The sequence below is a fragment of the Gekko japonicus genome, unplaced genomic scaffold (genome assembly GCF_001447785.1).
Source record: "Gekko japonicus isolate JY-2015 unplaced genomic scaffold, Gekko_japonicus_V1.1 scaffold1519, whole genome shotgun sequence".
Lineage (NCBI taxonomy): Eukaryota > Metazoa > Chordata > Lepidosauria > Squamata > Gekkonidae > Gekko > Gekko japonicus.
Window position 1 is genome coordinate 74,842 of NW_015165287.1, and position 8,213 is coordinate 83,054.

The window sequence follows — 8,213 nt, forward strand, 5'->3', positions numbered from 1 at the left end:
AGCTGCTGCCAGAGCAACATTTTAAAGAATCTGCACAGTTCATTGAATCTCCAGTGGCCAATCAGAAGCCTCGCTGGGCAAAAGCCCTATCTGACCCCGCCCACTTTCTAAACACACTGGGTGGGTCCCAGGATAGGTGTCAGCAGGCACCACTGTAGCCATGGATGCCACATTGGGGGCGGGGAGGGCTGTTCTATAGGCAAGAAGGTGAATGTGAGCAGCAACATGGCTTCTCAGGAGTCCAAAATTGTGATAGGTCACGTTTCTTTTCTCTTGGTAAGCATGAAAAATGGATCTCAGACTTCTACAGGGATCATAGGAGCTGGGAAAGTGGTTTGCAGGTCAATTTATTCACTTTAGAGCCTGCCCCTCTCACAGAGACTCTAGTAGGATTGCACGGTCTCGATAAATGCAACCAATAGGATTATATCAATGGTGCGACCTCATTTGGAATACTGTGTGCAGTTCTGGTCACCACACCTTAAAAAGGATATTATAGCTTTGGGAAAAGTGCAGAAAAGGGCAACTCGAATGATAAAAGGGTTGGAACACTTTCCCTATGAGGAACGGTTAAGGCGCTTAGGGCTCTTTAGCTTGGAGAAACGACGACTGAGGGGTGACATGATTGAGGTTTATAAGATTATGCATGGGAAAGAGCAGGTAGAGAAAGAGGTACTTTTCTCTCTTTCTCACAATACAAGAACTTGTGGGCACTCCATGAAATTGCTGAGCGGTCGGGTTAGAACGGATAAAAGGAAGTACTTCTTCACCCAAAGAGTGATTAACACATGGAATTCACTGCCACAGGAAGTGGCGGCGGCTACAAGCCATGGACAGCTTCAAAAGGGAATTAGATAAGCATATGGAGCAGAGGTCCATCAGTGACTATTAGCCACAAGGTATAGATAGGGACTCTGGGGCAAGTGATGCTCTGTCATCTTGGTGCTTGGGGGGGGGGGGTCAACAGTGGGAGGGCTTCTAATGTCCTGGTCCCACTGGTGGACCTCTTGATGGCACTGGTATTTCTGGCCACTGTGTGATACAGAGTGTTGGACTGGATGGGCCTTTGGCCTGATCCAACATTGGCATCTCTTATGTTCTTATTTGAACTTTTGCCAAGGCTTTCTTCTTCATAATTGTCCAGAGTTACAGTGGCTAATTTAAAAGAAGTAAGAAAAATGAGTAATGAAATAAATGGCAAGGATATGGAGGAAGGACAAGACTTAGAAAATTTGGAAATTGGCCAACTTACTATGGAGCAATTTAAAAAGCTATTGCCAGATGAATTTTGAAGTGTGTTTAAGGAGGCTTGTGAGAGTCTATTGGAGAAAACACAGAACTTACTTGTGGATTGTGATGGGGAAAAAGAGGGGAATCAATCACAGCCCCAGCAGTATACTGTGCAAGACGAAACCAGAAGGCAAAGTTCCACTGTGCAGGAAACATTGGCTCCATGTAAGATAGGATTTGAGAAACTCAGTGTACAGACGCCATACTTACAAGAACCTTTGGATGAATGTCGAAGCGCATTTAATGAGGCTTGTAAGAGTTCTCTGAAGAAACCTCAGAACTCACTTTTGGTTTGTGATGGGAGAAAAAAGGGGAATTACCCACAGCCCCAGCAGTGTATTGTGGAAAATTAGACCAGAAGGCAAGGTAACACTGTGCAGGAAACGCTGACTCCATGCAAGGCGGGACTTGAGAAAGTTAGTGTCCAAAGGCCGTACTCCGAAGAACTTCTGGGAAACTTTGCGATGTTGGAGGTGAAGAAAAGAAATGTTTGGGAATGTTTACCCAACAAAAAGACTAAACTTGTTAAAGCAAAATTAAAGCCTGGTATAAGGAAACTTGAGAAGCGTGGAAGAAATAATAAAAGGTCAAAGAATATTGGACAGAACTCTTTTTTCCTTTGCCTGAAATGTAGAAGGAAACTAATGGAAAGGGAAACTCAGATATTTAAAGAGAGAAGGCATATATGTATGGTTGTAAAAAAAAAAAGGATGCAGAAAATCAAGAAAAGATTAGCATATTACAAAATGGTTTAGTATAAGTTACGGGTTAAAGGAAAGATGAAAGATCGATGGGTTTTAGATAGGAATTGTGATACTCTGTGCATATGGTGGCTTTACTGTATGATGTGTTATGTCCAAAATGAGCAATTAAGGTAACCAATAATTTATTTGTAAAGTAGCTAATACATTTGTAAGTTCAGTGAATTAAAATAGCTATTTCTTAGTACCTTTGGAGAAAATGGGTGTAGTATATGGTATTTTATAATAATATGAAGAAAATTTAAGAGGCATGAGGCATGAATATTTTAGTTATTTTTTAGTTAATATTACAGTTTAGAATTTTGATGTCCCAGCTTATTTGATTTTTGTTTTGTTTTTAAGAAATGAGATATTAATATTATAGCTAAAATGTTGATTTTTTGTTTGTTTGCTGCAAGCTGGTGAAATAAGCTATTAAGAAATAGGGTAGATAAGTAGGTAATGGTTATAAAATACTATATAGTAGGTAAAGGCTATGGTTATGAGATGTTATACACTGGATAAAACCCATAAAAGTACAAGTAAGAAATTATACAGTATCTTAGTGAGGTAACATAATTTTTGTTAGAATAGATATATAAAAGGGGGAAAGGTGTAGAGATGGATTGAAAGCAGAATACAATGCAATGCCAAAGAGTGTGAAGCTGGCTAAAGAAGTAGGAAAGAAAGGTAAAGTTAGAGGTAAAATGAGTATTCTATGGTTAATAAAAAGAATGTTGGAAATTTGATAAGGGTTAATTGAGAAAAGATTAGAAATTAGGAGAATTTAATAATTATTATTACTGTTTTGTTTTGCTGAAATGTTGTTATGAATTATAGACAGATAAAAAGAATTATTTGAACTTAATCTCCTATTGAGTTTGATTGTTGGATTAATTGTGACTAGGATTAATGTAAAGAGAGATTTAAAATGTGGTTAGAAATACACTTAGGAATGTGAGCTGAGATGATGTAGGGGAAGGTGGAAGTATTTAGCCATGTTAGTCATGTTAGAATTTTGTGTTAAGATACTATATGGTGGTCTTTCCTTTGGTGTATTTGTTGATGTTTATGTATTGTTGTTGTTTGTCTCTTTTTGTGTTGCAAAATTAATAAAAATATTGGGAAGCAGACTGTATGGGAGGATTCAGCTTCCCTGATGGAAGCTTTCCGAGTGCTATTGGACAAAAAGGGGGGAGGAGGTGGTTCCTGATTTGGATTTTGGATTTGTAATTCAGAACTGTGACCCTTCAGAATCCTCATTGGGAATTCTAAAAATATGAAATTTCTGAGTATTTGAAATTCCATTGAAGTCAAAAGGATAGTCATTTCCCACTAAAAAAAGATAAAGCATTTGTAAAGGTTTCTCAGCCCCTTCACTTTCCCCAGTGTCTGTACCAATCCCAAATAGCTGAGCAGATGATGCAATAGCACTGAAACAACCAGAGTTCCCAAGCAGCAGTTGGGCAATGACTGTCATATGGGTTTTCAGAACTGTAAGCACAGCAAGGGTCACCAGGGTAGCGCTGGTCAATAGTAGCCAGAGGACAGCACAGCACAAGAATCATGATGCCACTAAGCAAATGAATTTGCAAATATCCAAAACTATTCAGAATTATAAAGTGGGTATTTGGAAATACTGTAATCCAAACTGCACCTCTGCACAGCTATAAGGAAGTAGGCTGTTTCAGGCCCAATCTGCATTTAGCATTTGCTCAGTTGTTTTACCAAACCCACGCTGGAACAGACTCCTTTGGCTGCTTTATTTTCCTTAATAAATAACACTGGAATAATGCCAAAGTCATAGAAAAACGCAATCATTGTCCCTATTTTTTTAAAGGGTGATCCTTCCTCTCCCGAAAATTATAGACCGATCAGCCTTTTATCAGTAGTTGGCAAACTTTATGCCAAACACCTTCTAATTAAACTAGGATGGATGACTGACCATAACATTCTAGGACCAGAACAAATAGGGTTTTGTCGGGGAAAATCCACTCTGGACCACTGTGCAGTACTATCACACCTTGTTACTAAATACAGTGGGAAACCAGGCAATAAGCTTTTCTCTGCCTTTTTAGACCTTAAGGCGCGTTTGATTCAAGCCCAAGAGACCTCTTATGGGACAAGATGGCTAGAATGAATATAGATCCCAGACTGCTTTTTTCTTAAATAAAAAACTATATACACATACCAATTGTCAGGTTAAATTTAATCTACATGGAAATCTAACCCCCAAAATCCCTATTCGCAAAGGTGTAAAACTGGGTTGCATCCTTGCCCCTTCACTTTTTAATTTGTTTCTAAATGACCTGACTCCATCATTGTTCGAAACTGATGGACATGTTCCCCCAAATTGCAGATGACGCCGTTTTACTCTCTCTTCAATGCAAAATCTAGTCCACAATTTCTATATGGCGCTCCCATTTGGATAAGCGCAATTAAACAATCAGCAGAGGGTTTACAATCCTTTTTTTTTTTTTTTGCGGAAAATCCTTGGATTCCCTAATTGTGTCTCATACACTGTAATCTGTCTTGAAACTGGCCAGATGCTGCTGGAAACTCGGGCCTGGCTTCTGACCATCAAATTCTGGCTGCGCCTTCTGTTTAATCCTGACCCGAATTCCTTTACCTTTTTAATGCTGATAAATCATTATGAACCTAATTGGCTGAAATTAGTCCCCCAAAAATTAGGTCCTTAGGAATACATCTAGACCCGCTTTACTTATCATCTGCCTCCACAATATTTTATACAATTAAACACAGGCTTCTAGATATTCAATTTCAGTGCCTGACTGAGGCAGCCAGGAAAACCTGTTCCCCAGTTCATCTGGGATTATCCCAGACACTGGGCCAGACAGCTACTTATTTTTGTTCTCTAACTGATCACCATCAAAGAAGGGCATTTATGTCAGCCAGATTTAACGTGTTGCCATCGGCCATCTTCTCTGAAAGATGCCAAAAAAATCCCCTATGAACTTAGGCAATGTCCCTGTGGTCAGGGTGCTATCAAATTCGTTTCCCATGTTCTTTTAAATTGTCAATTTTATACTAAGATTAGAGGAAAATTTCTGGACACCCTTCTTTTTACATGGCGTGGTCTTCCTGAGAGTATCACGGTCTAGTTGCTACTCTCTGGGCAAAATGCTTCTATAACTTTTAATGTAGTTTGTTTTCTTCAATCTGTAATTCAAATCAGGGAAACTATTAATTGATCAGTTCTTTTTGGTTGGTGGTTCGATATGTTATATCTTACATGCCAATAAAGGTTGTCTGTCTGTCTGGAACAGAAAAAGATGCAGTTCAAAACCACATTCAACTACCCCGGGCCAACACCATACTGACTGCAGAGTCACCCCCGAATGGCCATAAAATGGCCATAAATCTATGCAGACAGCCACAATAAAACCAGAGATCAAACAAAGTGAAAGCAGCATGCAGTGTAGATGGGAATTTCTGTTCCAGTGTGGGTATAACAGCAGAGCAAATGCTAGATGCAGACTGGGCCACAGTTTCATTTCTCTGGCATCCTGTTAGCTCCTACAGGCTGCACTGCCTGCCTGAGAGTTGAAAATGAAAAATATTTCCGAGACACTCAGGCACCAAGGGTGGTGGGGGCAGAGAGCTGAATGTCCCCAATTACTGTTGCCATTGTTTTGCTAACGAAGGGGTACTGTGAAGCTTGTGACTGATGCCTGTCTGCACTTACAGAATCCCAAAGCAAGCACTGACAACAGGAAGTGCTTTCACGCTGGTCCTTTCATGCTTCTGTCCCCTGGCTATTTGCTATTGATTAATGCCCTTCGTGCTGAAACAGCCTTTCTTGTGTCCATGTACCATGTTCAATGTGCCGTGTGGCCTGCCCTTCCACCAGAAGATGTCTGACACTCCAGTTTGCCAGACAATGCTGCCCAAGCTATTTGCTGTGCTTTGCCCAGCTATGCCATGCCCAATGCTGTCCTCATTAAACTTGACAATTGGCACCAGCTGGAAACTTCTGTATGAGGATAAACAGTGCACTCTGTTTAAATTTATTAAATTGTCTTAATCGTTTATATTTATACTTTGTGTGTTTGAAATTTTTGATATGCTTTTGACATTGTGCTGTGATCTGCCCCGAGCTTGCTTATGGGGAGGGCGGAATATAAATTTGAATAATCCTGTCCTTATATATAAACGTGTTTGAGAGTAGCAAGATTTGATGCGTGCCGAAATCAGTTGGCATCCTGATGTGTCACTCACCGGGGCTCTGTATCCACTGGCTGCGTGGCCAGAGTCCCGCCCAGAAAACCTGCATCCACCATCTCGAGCTCAGTGTGGTGGGAGCTGAGGGATAGGACGGATGCTCCGGCGGGCGGCAGGTGAGGAGGCCGAGGCCAACCATGGCGGTGCCACAGACACACACGTGCGCGCCCAGGATGTGGAAGGCAGGCAGGGAGTAGTCCGGGGGGGTTAGTGACTGCAGCAGCCAAATACAGAGACTCAAAACAAGAAGAAGGCCTGTCTTGGACTGTGTGGCTGGGGGGGCTTGCCTGGAGGACCCCCCTGCCCCGGGCCATGATCCACCCCCTGACCATGGGAATGATGTCCAGGGCCTGGCCCAGCTCAAGGGTGATGGTGCAGGCACACTCCAACCAGGCCAAGAGGTGCCACCAAGACAGCGGCTCGCCTGGCCCAGGGCTGCATCGGGCGCCGGGCACTTAGCTCACCCACCCCAGTGCCCCAATCGCCGCCACCACCTGCTCGCCTGCACCTGGGGGGACAGTGGCAGCACAGACATACAGCACCCGCCCCAAACGCCATGCTCGACCTTGCCCCAAATATCCTGATCCCCGAGGATAAGCAGGCCCGGCCCCGGTAAGAATTTGGATGGGACGACTCTACCGGGTGGCCGGGGGGGCACCCTGTGTGGCCGGCAGCCAGCAAAGGCCACCCCACCACCTTGGAACTGCCCTTGGCTCAGATGGAGGCCGCGGGAGGGATACACGCTTGGTTCCACTTCCTGGGTCCTCCCGGGTGTGACTAGCTGCCTCTCCCTTCCCTGATGGGAGGGTTTGTTCCCCCAGGTGGGTGCCCGGGTGGGCGGGGACATGGTTGCGAGGCCTCCTGCCTCCTCTTGGCCCTGGAGTCTAGGAAGAGGGTAGAAATCGCATTGCCACAGGGCAGCCCTGTCTGTCAGCAGCCAGGTAGACTGAAAGCCACAGCTGTGTGACAAAAAGCTGAGGGGCTGCGTACTTCACATGTCTGGAAATGCGTTGAGCAGAGACAGGCCTGTAACCTTCACCTCACCTCTTTTTAGAGCTTGTTGTATTGTTTTTACAACAGGCGTTGCTCCTATTAAATAAATAAATACTGATTGGCAGTCATTGCCCAATGCCTGGGCACTTCCACTTGGCAATAGTGGCTGTTGCTGTGTATTTGCCATGTCTGCTCATCTCTTTAGGACTGGCACAGGACAGGATCAGGGAGCTGAGGGCAATGCTTAAAATATGTTGATTACCTTGGGTTGTTGTTTTTTTTTTAGTGAAGATGGCTGTCAATTATTAAACTCAAATTCCATCTATTTGGAAATTCTAAATGTCATTAAGTCTGAATACAAATTTCAAATTCCAAATTTTAATTCTGATATACTTCCCTATATGTAAAAATCAATGGGACTCCCATTTTTTAAAATAACTTTTTATTAATTTTCCACAGAAAATGAAAAACAGTCAAACAAGACAGTCTACAAAACATACTAACATGAAACAAACAGGAGACCCATTGTAACTAGATTGTTTTATATACATATAATCATTCTTATATGCATCCTCACCTATTAGACACTATATAACCAGGAAGTGCTTTACTACTTATAATATAAAGTTATTGTGTGGATCTTTGCAGATACACCACGATCCATTTATATAACCTTAACCATGTTTTTTCAAGGATTTCTTCTTTTTTATCTTGTAACTGTAATGTTAGTTTGTCCATTTCTGCCGTTTTTAATTATTTATTTATTTATTTTTATTAGTTTGATTTATATACCGCCCTCCCAAAGGCTCAGGGCGGCTCACATGCGGCAAAGCCGAGTGCAAAATACAATACAGTATATAATAAATAGAACATTTAAAATCACAATAAAACCTTCCAATAATACGGTGCTATACCTATATTAATCATCCAAGATTTGGACAACCCCCC